The sequence below is a fragment of the Gymnodraco acuticeps genome, unplaced genomic scaffold (assembly GCF_902827175.1).
Source record: "Gymnodraco acuticeps unplaced genomic scaffold, fGymAcu1.1, whole genome shotgun sequence".
NCBI classification, from domain to species: Eukaryota; Metazoa; Chordata; class Actinopteri; order Perciformes; family Bathydraconidae; genus Gymnodraco; species Gymnodraco acuticeps.
Window position 1 is genome coordinate 111,351 of NW_022990711.1, and position 15,782 is coordinate 127,132.

Sequence of the window (15,782 nt, forward strand, 5' to 3'; positions counted from 1 at the left end):
TTGCTCTTAAAACTAATTTCCCTGCTTCTCGTGGTTTCCTTGCATCTCTCCATACTTCCCTGGTGGGAGGGACTAGTCGCAGGGAAACGACGCAAGTGAGGGACGCAAGGAATCCATTTAACCGAAGTGAGAAGGGCCCTATGAGCATGCCTACTACTCTCGGATATAAACAAAGGCAGGACGCATAGCTGCAATAAACTACACTCTCTTAGTATTTTACATGTAAACAGTACCGGGAAATTGGAAACCGACTTATCTAAAGATGGAAAACGGGTTATTGATGCGAGTGAGTGTTTTTACCGACCAAGGAGGCAGGAAATACATGGAAGATGTGACCGAGGTCATAGTAGAGCCCAAGCCGGGAGAAGACGAACAGAGCCCGGGAGAGGCAGAAGACATCAATGGGGGAGACTTTATGGTCAGTTCTCCGGCTAAGGACACGCATCAGCACCGGACTGATGAACCAGACACCCCCCCCATCGGTTTCAGATGCAACGTGTGAAACTGTGCATACGACAGACCAATGTGTGTTATTGGAAACATCTTTACCAGGAGGTCAAAGCCCGCCGCGGGCTGAGCAGAGCCCCTCTGGTCCGTCCCGCCGCTCCGTGGCATTCTTCGCGGTGTTCGATGGGCATGGAGGCCGCGAGGCAGCGCAGTTTGCACGGGACTATCTTTGGGAGTCCCTGAAGAGACAGCGGGGCTTCTGGTCCGACTGTGACCAGGAGGTCTGCTCTGCATTACGCAAAGGATTCGTAGCTTGTCACCATGCTATGTGGAAAAAACTACGTAAGTGTAATAACACTGTACTGTGTAGTCAAATAACGTTATCAACTTTCAATACCGTCCATTGTTATGTTCCTCTCCCTCTGTTTGAGTAGCATGCACATCACAAACCTCACAACAGGACTGTGGCCTAACGTTAGCACATCAGAAAGTTTTATGGCTACTTCTTCGTTGAGCTTGCCCCTACGAAAGCCGAACAAGGAGACTCAATGGGCTCAGTCAAGTCTTTGATTGTCTTTAAAAAATAAATAAAATAGGCTGACCTAGACCAATTGCAACTACGTTTAGCCTTAGTTTATTTTGCTTTTTAAATAAATATTATTAATTGGTTTAACAGTTGAGCCAGCGCTGTATACGGCACTGAGTTGAGCAACCAAAAGCACAACAGCTAACAAAGTTAGCATTGGCCACCGGGTTCAGAGACAAAACCTGCCCCATGTACGAATCTTTATACAGTCTATGGTACGAATTCAGAAGTCTGTTCACAAGTTAGTAAAGTAGTCAAGCAATATTCTATTGTTTTTTAGGATTGAAAAACGTGTGCTGTTATAGCTATATTTTGTTACGGTTAAATGTTTCATTATTACCTATTACATAACTTATTGAATCGTAAATTAGCCAGTGTGTGCTATAACATAGAGACACAGGCTGTCTCCCTGGATATGCCTGGGCATGTCAGCTGTTCAACAGCTGGTCAAATAAGGTGTGCTTGTCAGTAACACTGATTACATCGGAAATACTTGCTCCACGACATACTTCAATGTTGTCATCAGGCCAATTAATCAAACACTCAATGATAGAGATTAGCAGTAGATAAATACAAAAAATGCTGTGCTGTTATTTGTGGTGCAGTGTAACCCAGGGAAATAAGAAGTGAGCCGTTTATTTGCAGTAAAGGTCACAATTAACAACAATGTTCTACATTTAATCTTCCCAGCTGAATGGCCAAAGACGCTCACAGGCCTTCCCAGCACATCGGGCACCACAGCCAGCGTCGTGGTCATCCGAGGGAACCGCATGTATGTGGCCCATGTTGGGGATTCAGCAGTGGTTTTAGGGGTCCAGGATGACCCCTCAGTCCCATTCATCAGAGCTGTGGAAGTCACACAAGACCACAAACCTGAACTACCAAGAGAGAGGGAGCGTATTGAAGGTCTGGGAGGAAGGTAAGACTTAACCCACAACACATCCTGTCTCTTCATTATTTTAAAACTAGCGCAGTGCCTGCTCTGTATGTACTTGCATTGCTGCTTTTTGGGTTTGGGTTTTTGGGTTTCAAAACAAGTCTATTTGTGCTGCACAAACTTATGTTAGAAGCACTACAGTCAAATCGTTATGCGTGCAAAAGCTCCTATAGTCATTTTAGAGCTCCAATAAAGGCAAAGCCCTGTTACATGTGTAATGATAAAGTCACATATAACAGCACTTATGCTGTTATGGATGGTCATGCAACATGTCCAACACACACACACACACACACACACACACACACACACACACATACATACATACATACATACATACATACATACATACATACATACATACCAGGGTTTCCGCTAGGATTTTTTCTCGCCGGTCAAATGTCCGGGCAGAATTAATTTTATCGGACAAATTTGAAACTTACCGATCATATTTCAATAATAATAATAAGAGTTGTGTAGCAGAGTTTCCGTTAGCAGGTAATTACCGGACTATGAGCGGATATGCTGATGTTTAAAACTCAGTTAATGGGGCTCGTTTTTATATTGCTTCAGTTTATAATCGTTACAGATCGAAAAATTCAGATTCATTTTCCAATAAATGATTCCACAAACAACAAACAACATAATTATTACATTCAAACAAACTACTTGTAGTAGATGAAGTACATTATTCAAAAGTTTACATTAACTTTGAATAATAACACGGGAGAAACGGATGCTCTCTTTTCCCCCTCTCCCTCCCTCTCTCTCCTGACAGCCCGTCAGTTTCTCCTGCAACTCGCTAAACAGAGGGCGGGGCTTCAGGTGATCATGCAGAGCTGCTTGTCTCTGTCTGACTCAGCAGCTGATCTGATCTCTCTCGCGTGTCCGGTTATACTTCACTCGCGTTTATGTCCATATCGATCAGATCCAGCTCTCCTGATCGGCCTTTATAGAGAGCACCGATCAAACTATTAAGAGTGAATATCGGCCGATAATGACCGGCGGCCGATCTATCGGAGCCTCCCTAATTATTACCAGACATTTTGACCGGCAGGTTTTGAATTTACCGGTTTTTAATAAATGTTACCAGCTAAAAACCGGTAATTACCGGCTAACGGAAACCCTGATACATACATACATACATACATACATACATACATACATACACACACACACACACACACACACACCACACACACACACACACACACACACACACACACACACACACACACCCACACACACATTTTTCTACAATGTGTGATGACACTCAGGATTTTGATGTGTATCTATTTGAAACCTTATGGCTGAGAGCTGACCAGACCTAAATATGGACTGTGGACTGCTACTGGGAGAGGTCCCATTTCACCTCCTGCCCTGCCGTGGTGCCCTTGAGCAAGGCACCGGACACCCCCCCTCACTCCCATTGCTCCCCGGGTGCTGTACAATAGCTGCCCACTGCTCCTAGTACTAGACTCCTGGTACTAGGATGGGTTTAAAGCAGAGGACACATTTCACTCTGTGAGGTGTGTGGTGCAGTGGGTTGTGAGTTGGTATTCGGATTAGGAGGTCACAGGTTCAAACCCCACTGCAGTCAGCATGTCGTTGTGTCCCTGGGCAAGACACTTCACCCCAAATTGGGGATTGCCCACAGTATTGAGTATGTAAGTCGCTTTGGATAAAAGCGTCTAACAAGTGACATGTAATGTAATGTAATGCTGTGTGCTCTGCGTGTGTGACCATTAAAGAGGGTTTTATCCCTCCAATTCTTCTTCTTCTAACCAAAGTCCTGATACACACAAATACACACGCACACAAACGTCTGTTGTAATGGTATATATATATATATATAGTGTCTCTTATGTAGTGTACTTCTTGCATTCGTAAACTTATTTTCAAGCATGTAATTGCACAGAACACAAAACAATAACATTCTTAAAATCTTGTTGCTAATTGGCTGTAAAGTTAATACACAACATAGCATATGGTTGAAATTCTGAGTAAATGTAACTATATTTCTTTGACCAGACACACGCTTGTCTAGTAACAGTTTGTTTATTCTCACAACCCCCACCAACCCTGTCCAATCCACAACAAAGAGGCGAAAGAAAGCTTATTTTTTGCACAATAGCAGATAAAATCATGTTATCTGTCTCAAGAAATAAGGTCCTTTATACTGTCTGTGACATGTCTACTGATAAGATGTTTTTGTATGATAGGTCCCTGGATGGCTTTATAACAAAAATGTTTTGCTTACATTTAATGCAAAATATCAGGGCTATCAGGGTTGAGCTTTTCTTTTCTTTGACTTGCTCGGTAGGTAGGAAGGACATATTTATATACATTATAATTCATTATATTTATCTCTGTGTGCCTTATTTGATGTTAGCTTAGTCTAATCCATGTAATTGCAGCTTTGCAATAATGTCTAAAGATGCTTTCTGAAATGTTTGAATACCTCAAATGTGGCAGCTTACCTCTTCTTCTCCTCCCTCCTCCATCTGCTTTCAGTGTTATCAAGAAATCTGGAGTGAACCGGGTTGTCTGGAAAAGGCCGAGGCTGAGCCACAACGGCCCAGTGCGTAGGAGCACCGTCATCGACAATATCCCATTCTTGGCAGTAGCCCGTGCTTTAGGTAGGAAAATAACAAGCCCCTATTTCGGTGGCCTGAATGAATGCATTTTTTGGGTCATGTTATAGAAAAGTTACAAACTATCAGCACTATAAGTCGTGTTTATAATAATGAGCTAGAGAGCTAGAGGTTTTGAACCCCCAATGGACAATAACAGTTGATCTTTAATGTATTTAAAAGGAAGAATTCAATGAGGAAATTGGGGACTGATAACTTGTGCCAGAGAAAAAAAATGCTATTTTATTAATGATTTCTCATTTATTTGCATTCTTACAAAATGTTTTAAAGCTTTCCATCATACAGTTGTTGAAATGCTCTACAATTTGACACCGACACTTGCTCTTTTCAATAAGACGTTTATAGAGGATGTATAGATAAGCAAGCCAGTCCCCATGGACTGAGGGTTAGGTCCAGTGGTGCTTTCAGCTAAGTTTCCTTTTCTGTAACAGGTGATCTGTGGAGCTATGACTTCTACAGCGGGGAATTTGTGGTTTCACCAGAGCCGGACACTAGTGTGATGATCCTTGACCCCAAAAAACACCGCTACATCATCCTGGGCAGCGACGGTCTGTGGAACATGGTGCCACCTCAAGACGCCATCTCCATGTGTCAGAACAACGAGGCAACGGTGAGTGGAGAGCTACAATAGCAAGGTTCAAGGTTCTTTATTTAGTCATACGAACACAGCTACAATGTAGTTATGCCGATGAAAATCTTAGGTCACAGGCTTCTCCAACATTGCAACACAAAACACATATAAACAGCAAAATATAGTGCAAGTAAATAGTAAATACAAAAAGAAATAAAAAAAAAGAAAGTGAAATAAGAGTCTGTATGCAAGTTATTGGAATATGATATATTAGGTAAATAGATAAATAATTTCTAAGTAGCAGCCAGATGAATATTATGGATGTTGTTTCAATAGTTCAGGTGTTTAGCAGTCTTATTGTCTGTGGTATGAAACTGTCCCTGAATCTGATGGTTTTAGTCCGGATGCTGCGGTACCGTCTGCCAGACGGCAGCAGACAGAACAGTTTGTGGCTGGCGTGATTGGGGTCTTTTATAATCCTGAGGGATTTCTTCCTGAGCCGCTGGGAGTAAAGGTCCTCCATGGATGGCAGCTCCGTCCTGGTGATGTTCTGTGCAGTTTTCACCACCCTTTGTAAAGCCTTACGATTGAGGGCGGTGCAGCTGCCGTACCAGGCCGTGATGCAGCCAGTCAGGATGCTCTCTATGGTGCACCTGTAGAAGTTGCAGAGTATCCTGGAGTCCATGTTGAACCTCCTCAGCCTGCGGAGGAAGAAGAGCCGCTGTCGAGCTTTTTTGGTGATGGTGGTGGTGTGAAGAGTCCATGTCAGGTCCTCAGTGATGTGGACACCGAGGAACCTGAAGCTGCTGACTCTCTCCACCGTAGTCCCATTGATGGCGATGTGTCCCTCTCTCTGCTGCTTCCTGTAATCCACAATCAGCTTCTTGGTTTTGCTGACGTTGAGATGGAGGTTGTTATCTTGGCACCAAGATGTCAGGTCTTCGACCTCCTCTCTGTACGCCGTCTCGTCGCCGTCGGTGATCTGGCCGATGACGGTTGTGTCGTCAGCAAACATCACAATGGTGTTGGAGCTGTGTATGACCACGCAGTCGTGAGTGAACAGGGAGTAGAGGAGAGGGCTGAGCACGCAGCCTTGAGGGGCTCCGGTGTTGAGGATCAGGATGGAGGATGTATGGAGTATTGAAGGCTGAGCTGTAATCAATGAACAACATTCTCACATATGTGTTCCTCTGGTCCAGGTGTGAGAGGGCAGTGTGGATGGTGAGGGCTATGGCGTCGTCTGTGGACCTGTTTAGGCAAACTGCAGGGGGTCCAGAGAGTCAGGGAGGGAGGAGGTGATGAAGGTTTTGACTAACCGCTCAAAGCACTTCATCATGATGGAGGTGAGTGCCACTGGGCGGTAGTCATTGAGGCTGGTGATTATTGTTTTTTTGGGGACAGGAACGATGGTGGAGTGTTTGAAGCATGTGGGGACTACAGACTGCAGCAGGGACCTGTTGAAGATGTCTGTGAACACCACTGCCAGCTGAACTGCACACACCCTGAGAACACGGATGCCATGGGATGCCATCAGGTCCAGGAGCCTTGTGTGGGTTGACCCTTTTAAAGGATTTACACACATCTGCCTTGTTTAAAACAAAAGGGCAGGGCTCCTGATCCTTCTCTGCACCCCCCGTCTGGCTGCTCTCGAAGCGAGCAAAAAAACTGTTCAGCTCATCTGGGAGAGATGCGCATGCAGACACTCCCGCTGCACCCCCCGCTGCTCCTCTATAGTTTGTTATTGTTCTTAGTCCCGCCCACATGTTCCGGGTGTTACAGCCTTTTCAAGTCAGATTCCACCTTCTCTTTGTGCTGTCTTTTTGCACTCAAATCAAATCAAGTTTTATTTATATAGCACATTTTTAAACGATTTTTGGTCGAGCCAAAGTGCTGTACATGTAATAATAATAAATACCCTACAGTAAAGACACTTTACAGCAAATACAACAGCACAGTTTGTGCAGAATATCAGTATGAGAAAACGACACCCTCTGTCCTTAGACCCTCACATCGTACAAGGAAAAACTTCCGGAGAAAAACCCACAGTTTAAGGGGAACATGGGAGAAACCTCAGGGAGAGCAACAGAGGAGGGATCCCTCTCCCAGGACAGTCAGACGTGCAATAGATGCCGTGTGTAAATCGAAGAGATAATACATTGTACAGCGTAGGTAGACCGAATGTTTGGAAATGCATGTGTCTATAATAAGAAGATGAATCCACGAAGATGTCAAAAACAATCCTGTGGAAGCCATCAGGGAAGCAGCATGACGAGACCCAGGCAGGACCGCAGAGACAGGCCCAGCCACGACCCGAAGTCCACGACTTAATCCAGAACTCAGGATAGAGGATCCAGGGCACAGGACCACAGCAAGAGGATCAGCCTCGACTCCGGATCCCGGCGTAGATATAGACACAAAACAAGAACATTTGTTTAATTGAACTATTCATATCTTAGACTGCACTGTAACTTTTATCCATGTATTTTTTCTTTTAATGTTTCTTTTATTAGCTTTTCTTTTTAATGACTGATTTTAAATGCCATTTTCTTAATGTCTTTCATTTTTTGTAAAGCACTTTGAATGGCCTTGTATTGAAAAGTGCTATATAAATAAACTTGCCTTGCCTTGCTGGGTTAATCGGAATATGAGAATACACAGACACAGACAGACGGAAGAACAAGCACTCCCTCAGGATAGGTTGAGGGAAAAGGGTAGCAAGTAAGAGAGTAAGAAACATAGGTGGAGAGGCACACGCAGGGAGCAAGGTCCCCGCTGGAGCCTTAGTTGGAATTGATGAGAGGTAAGGAGGTAAGCTGTGAATACGGTCATAACACTCCCCGGCTGGAATAAGCCACTATGCAAACCTGTCACCCTCTAATAAAACCTTGAGAGGTCAGAGAGGGAAAAGGTTTTGGATAAAGAGAAAATAGAAAAAATTGATTACAGGAGTAGAGAGTATGAGAAGTAGAGAGAGAAAAGATTTAGAAGAATGAGTAGTAGTAATAACCTTAGTTTTAAATATAAGTTCCAAGTTTTTAGGATTTAAGTGAAAGCGCAAGAACCAAAATGTAGGTGAAGAGGCACAGTGTGTCTACGTCAATGCACTCTTATTAGATTATTTTATCAACTATACGTTTTGTCAAAAAGGAAGGTCGTAAGCGTACTCTTAAAACGGATAGGCTGTCGGCCGCCCGAACACAAACTGGAAGCTGATTCCACAAAAGTGGAGCTTGATAAGAAAAGTCTAGAAGGCCAGAGAGAAGAAGTGAGTCTTTAGTGTTGATTTAAAAAACCCTAAGGTCTGGGCCGACCTCACATAAGGCGCGTTCACACCGCAGTACTTTTCCCACTTTAGTTCCGATATAGTTCCGAAATGTTGCGTTCACACCAAAAAGAGCCGGAACAAAAATTAGTTCATGAGAACCTTTTCACCCCCTTTTCCGTCCCTGCTAGAGAGCAGGGACTTTGGTGGGAGAAAAAGGTTCCTATGTCTGATTGGCTGGGCGGATTGCAAACCACGCCCCGTAAAACTCCCAAAAAGTTTTGTGAAGCCGCCATTTTATTATCCTCGCATTAGCATTATTAGCATTAGCATTAGCCCAGCGCAGAAACGCAGAGAGACTAACTTATGGCAACACAAAATAAAACATGGGAGCGGTGGAGATGAGGAGGTGTCGGCGTTCTGGCGATTTACTCGGAAGCCTTCCCCAAATCCGGGGACTTTTTGGCGGCAGTATACGCTGTGAAGTGGTTTGCGGCCTGCCAGTAAACCCAAAGCAGAAGAAGAAGAAGTGACGTCAGCGGCTTCATTTGCCTAATCCACCCCCAGGGACTTATTCCGGTGTGAACGCGATCTGTACTTAGTTCATGAGAACTAAAGAGTTCTCATGAACCTTTGTGGGAAAAGTACTGCGGTGTGAATGCGCCTATGGAGGGGCCGAGTGTTCCAGAGCCTAGGGCCCGCTGCTGCGAATGCTCGGTGCCCTCAGGTTTTGAGCCTGGTCTTGGGCACTATCAACAGCAACTGATCAGCCGACCTTAAGGCCGACCAGTGCAATGAGGCCAGAATTGGGGTGATGTGGTCACGCTTTTTATGGCCAGTGAGAAGACGTGCTGCTGCGTTCTGAACTAGCTGCAGGCGTCTAATTGAGGCCTGGTCCATACCCACATACAGAGCGTTGCAGTAATCCAGTCTCGAGGTAACAAAGGCATTAATAACCCTATGGTCCACCGTGTCAAAGGCAGCTGTCAGGTCTAACAGCACCAGGACAGCTGGGCTACCGGAGTTGGCGGCTAGGAGCAGATCATTAAAAACTCTTAAAAGGGCTGTTTCAGTGCTGTGCATAGGTTTGAAGCCAGGCTGAAACTTTTCGTGGATCCCATGCGTGGTTAAGAATGACTGTAGCTGGACATAGACTACTCGCTCCAGGGCTTTAGATAAAAAAGGTAGCTGGGAGATGGGCCTAAAATTTGCGAGAATGGAGGGGTCGAGATTTTTCTTAAGTAGTGGCTGCACCACGGCATGTTTGAAGGCAGCTGGGACACATCCTGAGCTAATAGAGGTGTTTACAAGCAATAAAACACTTGCTCCAACTGATTCGAAAACATCTCTGAGAAGGCGAGAGGGAATGCTGTCTGAGGTGCAGTTTGTCAGCCGCAGGTGCTTGACTACATCCGAGAGAGAAGAGAGGGATACAGGCTCAAAATGCTGATAGCTCTCCGGAGTTCATACCTAGCTTTCCTGAACTCCTCCAAATCTCCAGCTCTGTGCGCGATAGTGCGCACTTTCAGTTTGCCACGCACCTTGCCGTTTATCCAGGGCTTTTGATTCGGGAATGCTCGTACAAAAACCTTCGGTACCACGTCATCGATGCATTTCCCAATGTAGCAGATGACCGTGTGTGTGTTGATGTTGTTGTCCTCAAACACACTCCACTCCGTAGATGCAAAGCAATCCTGCAGTGCTGAATCTGACTCCTCACTCCATCGCTGTAGTGTCCTTGTTACCGGTCTGTCCCTTTTAAGTTTCTGCTTGTAAGCAGGCAGCAGCAGCAGTGAGATGTGGTCTGATTTGCTGAAGGGAGGGCGAGGGAGAGCTTTATATCCATGTTGAGAAGGGGAATAAACACGGTCCAGTATGTTTCCCCGCGCGTCGGGCAGCTGAAGTGTTGGTAGTACTTCGGCAGGACCTTCTTCATGTTAGCGGTGTTGAAATCCACAACGAACGCCGCCCCTGGCCGTGAAGTCTCGGTCTTGTCGATAAACCCAAACAGCTGATCGAGTGCTGTGTTGTTGTCGACTAGCGGCGGAATATACTGCTGTAATCACAACAGATGTAAATTCTCTCGGCAGGTGAAAAGCCCGGCATGTGATCATGAGGTGCTCTAAATGAGCGGAACAGTCCGAAAGAAATAATCCTCACATCTGAGCACCAGTTATTATTAATCATGACGCACACACCACCTCCTTTACTTTTCCCAGTGTTAACTGTCCGGTCCTGGTGAAAAATAGGACTTGTTTGTGTAAAGATTAGGATGCTCTTAATCTGATATAATTTTGCAACATCATTGATGGATGGCTTCCTAGACTAACTTCCTAAAATGTTGTAGCCAATGGAAAGAGAACATAATCAGAAGGCCATTTAATGATGTTTGAGTAATGTTTATCTCATAGAAGACTGTATGTGTAACAACATCTTCCATGCGGCAGGCACCGTGTGGTGTATCCAGTGCCCGGCAGCTGGTCAGCCATGCTCTGCTGCGATGGCGTCAACGCATGCTGCGTGCTGACAACACCAGCGCAATCGTGATCACCCTGCAGGACCCCGGGAGCTCCCAAGACACGCTGCACCATGAGGAGGTGCTGCTTGACCTGGCCAAGGTATCCCAGTGTCCTCCCACCTCCATGTCCCGCGCTGGCACTCCTCTCCTTCAAGTAAGCAGGGTTTTACATTTTTGTGATAAATAAATTATCCCGAATTAAAACATTGATGACAAAGAACCCGAAACGTTTTCATAGCACAGTGTGTGATATTGAGACATTATAGAGTGGAACAAGGATCATTTTTATTTTTTGAGCAAAACGTAAACATATTTTAAGCTTGTTTAAACCACAGGCCTTATATATTTTGGCATCAAACCAACCAAGGGAACTGGAATCAATGATTATTCACGGTTTTAGGACTCATTCTTGCACCACTTTATTGGCAAGATAAATCACTGAAACGCTGTCAAAATGTAATTACGAGTTTTAAACACATTATCATGAGTAAGTGTACAAAGGGTCTCGGGTAATAATACACCTCAGTCAGCTCATGTCACTGCAATTTTTTTGTCGGGGATTAATCAAAAGTAAGAAGGTGAATTATCCACATTTATGAGCTATGTAGGTAATCATTACTGTTATTTTTACCCTGCAGCGACCTCTAGAGGAAGACACTCCCTCTGCCATGTGTGAGCTCCTCCCTACTTTGGAGCGACAGGACGGACTCTCAGGAAGCAACAGCCTGTATCTCATGAATGTGTCGGGCCCAAGCACCCTCAATCCACTCTGTCCAAAAAGTAGTTCTGAGGTTCCCAGTCCCACTGACAGGACAGTTGGCGGCAGGACCCTCAACAGAAAAAGATTTCTTCAACGATCATCATCATCAAGCCCGTCGGCTAAGAAGGCCCGGCGCAGGACTGCCAAAAGGCTGCCTTTGGTGCAGCACAATGCAGAGAAAAAACAGAAAGAGTCCAGTAATAGCCGCGTTCACACCGCAGTACTTTTTCCCACTTTAGTTCCGATATAGTTCCGAAATGTCGCGTTCACACCAAAAAGACCTTATTCCAGTGTGAACACGATCTGTGTTCATTAGTGCTGGGGGGAAACGATTATTTTGAAAACGATTAATCGGGCGATTATTTGATCGATTAGTCGACTAATCTAACGATTATTTTTCTGTTGTTCAATTCATAAAAAACGTAATGTAAAACAAATTTTTTTCACGATACTGTGTCTCAGGGGATCTTAATATTTAAGAACCTATTAATGTGTTATACCAGATTAACGGAAATAATCTCAGCTAATTGACGATACAAACCATGTTTACCAAAACAAAACACAAGTCTCTAAATGACCCCTGAGCGAAAAATGCTAACGGACATTGGCACAGAACTCAAGATAAAAGTACCCTTATTACTTATCGTAGCTGCACATACAATATATCCGATTAAAGCTGAGACTCCACAGATTATGTAGGTATATAGTATCATCACTGAGTGATCCGGACTCGCGACAGGGGAAGCAAATACAGTCATCACAACACGTACCTTCACAGAGTTTCTAGGGAGATCGTCTCACCACCGTAGCTGTCAATCTGATCAAAAGACGTGTTCAATGGCATTCAAATGAGAAAAAACGCGGCTGAATCGGTTAATCCATAGGTTTTTAACGTCTATGTATAAAAAAATGATTGAATTTATAATCCATAATTCCATTTTTATGTAAAAATCGGAGAGCAAATGCTAGCTGCTAATGGTAGCCACCACAGCTAGCTGCTGCTTCTGCTAGGCTATGCAGCAGTCTCAGTGAGATATAAATGTCTTTGCGTTTTGGACTAACTTTAAAATATTCCCATGCTTTTGAAGACCTAGGGCGAGATGTTTTCGTTTGGGGGCTTCGTGCGCAATCCTGTGAGGAGGAGGTGGTAGCCGTTTCAGTCTCCATTGTGTTTGAAGTGCGATTGCAAACTGCTTGTTGCTTTGGGTGACCCACGTGTGTGTAGCGACGCGTCGACGCGGAAATATGTCGTCGACAATATTTTGAAGTCGACGCGTCGCGTCGACGCGTCGCTACAGCACTAGTGTTCATGAGAACTAAAGACTTCTCATGAACTAAGTTCTCATGAACCTTTGTGGGAAAAGTACTGCGGTGTGAATGCGCCTCATAGCCGCGTTCACACCGAGTAGTTTTCACCCGTACTTTTCGCGTTTAGTTCCGTTAGTACCCATGATGTCGCGTTCACACCAAAAAAAAAACTAAGTGCCGGGAACTTTTCACCCCATTTTTAGCGCCTGTTGAGAGCTGGTACTTTCCTGGGGAAAAAAAGTAGCACAGTTCTGATTGACTGGGCGATTGAAAACCACGCCCCGTAAAACTCTGAAATGTTTTGTAGAGCCGCCATTTTGTTATCCTTGCATTAGCATTATTAGCATTAGCATTCGCCCGGCGCACAAATGCAGAGAGACTAACTTATGGCAACACAAAAGAAAACATGGGAGCGGAGGAGATGAGGAGGTGTCGGCGTTCTGGCGATTTACTCGGAAGGTTTCAGTAGAAGCTGCTGGGAGTCCCAGCAGCTTCTACTGAAGCCAGTCCCCAACTCCGGGGACTTCGGGTGGCAGTATACATCGTGAAGTGGTTTGCGGCCTGCCAGTAAACCCAAAGCAGAAGAAGACGAAGTGACGTCAGCGGCTCATTTGCGTAATCTTCCCTCAGGGAACTTATTCCGGTGTGAACGCGATCGGCTCTTAGTTCCATAGGGAAACTAAGTGCTGGGAACTAAGTACGGCAAAGTACTTGGTGTGAACGCGGCTATTGTCTCACCAATTCTCCAGCAGCATAACCAGACCACAGCGTGTGTGTGCTAAAACACACCGCAGAATTACACATAAACCTGCTGCCTCTCACTGATAACCTTGTCTCAGTGGCATTTCTGTTTCTAATGTTTCTCAAAGTGCAAACCAAGCCTTGCTATAGAGGTTGTGGTAAGACTTGTTCAGCCCTAGTACAATACCTATTTAAAAGCTTAATGTGAGCGCATTTTCACACGACATTTGGTGTATTTTTATAAAAAAACTCCTTCCTGGAAGAGAAGAAAAAAAGTATGAAGAATAATGATGCTGGTGTGAATATATTGCATGTTATAGTTGAGTGTTGCCTAAGTCAAGCTTTTCATTTAAAGCAAATATATATTTTTTATACGTTCTTTTATCATTGGATGATAAGAGCTAAACCTCATCTTCCAACTCCTTGACACTGTCCAAATGCCATTGTGTGCACACCCTGTGTTAAAACATAATTATGTATGTTACTTCTCATTATTTTATGTAATCACTGGAGATGAATCTTGAATATAAACGGAAGGTGCTTCTACAGTCACAAACCAGTAAGCTACTACATTCTGTATATTGATCTATACATATATGTAATAGGTGTTAGTCGCATTTTTTCTTCTTTGAGTGTATGTATTTGACTCATCTTGCCTTGTGAGGTTTTAAAAAAACTGAAGGTTGTTTTAGGTTATTGATTGCACAATGCATCTTAATGGATCGATCCACACTTAATCATAATAATGAATTTGTTATGAATTATTGCAATTAGTTTTTTTTAATGTCATCACATCCCCTGAGCCAGCTCCAACCGTTCATACATCAAATAGAGATTTTCTATGTTTCCAATAATGCCTATACAGAAGTTGGTGTTTCTGGTTAATTGCTTTCTCATCCTGGTGTCTCCATAACAAATATTTCCTTTGCTACTGAGGGACCAACACAACCAGATGTTTACAATCATAATTCATTATTCATTTGTGCTGCCAGAATTCTATTGACGCAGCAATATGGATGGATGTATGCCCCAATAGTAAGAAATGTTCAATTTTAAGCGTATTTGTCCCTACAGATCACTTTGTCACATGATGTTTTGAAAGAGGCTGACTGAGGTTTCTTTAGCATTCAAGCCATTGTCCCTCTCCCATGTAGCAGCTTCAGTTGTATGGTTACTGACGTATGCACAAGGCTCATTTTTGAGTAAATACACAATGCATGGACTTTCTAATAGAATATTCTTGCACTATTATTGTGACTTGATTTCCTTGAGAAGAGTGTTTTTTTTTCTATCTCTAAAATGGATGGAATAGGAATGGACAAGGATCTAATATTATAACACAGCAAATGTAGTATATTTGATGTAAAATAATCGAACATTCTTGACTTGTTAGAAAGGAATTCTCATTAATGTGAGTTTGCAGACACCGGCAGTGCCCTTGTTTGATTCTAATGGTTTTCTTAAAGAATAAAAAGACTCAGATGAGACATTTTCACTGTGAGAGAAAAATTACTATTACAGAAATAAGACTTACATGATAATGTTTTTTGATTTAGCTTCGTGCAATTTCTTCCAGGAATTTGTAGCACTATGGATTGGTTGAAACATGTTGCATAAAGAATGATGACGTTTCCTCTGCATACAGTCTGTTACTTCTCATCCTTGTATGAATTTTCTATGTTTTTTTTAGATTTCTAATGAATCTAAGTTTACTGATTTACCATGTAGAATAATGACATCCCTAATTTAGATGGTTGTGCTTACAGCCTTAAGTGCATCATGTGTACAGTGTAAATGTGAAAAACACTATGGAAATTAACCTATTTAAATAAAAAACAAGTGAAGTGTGTCCTTCTTGTCAGATTGGAACCCATACCGCTTCAGTAAGGACTCGGAATTCTATATTTTTTTCATACTATATAGACAATGCTAAACATGAATGAAACTATCAATTTATGATAAAGTCTGTGCTAAAAACACTGGACTTGTCCTTTAAGT

At 43.5% G+C, this 15,782-nt stretch overlaps 1 pseudogene; it reads left to right on the forward strand.

Annotated features, from left to right (window-relative positions):
- Positions 1-16: 16 nt before the first annotated feature.
- On the forward strand, positions 17-15,633 carry LOC117556317 (annotated as a pseudogene).
- Positions 15,634-15,782: the final 149 nt, after the last annotated feature.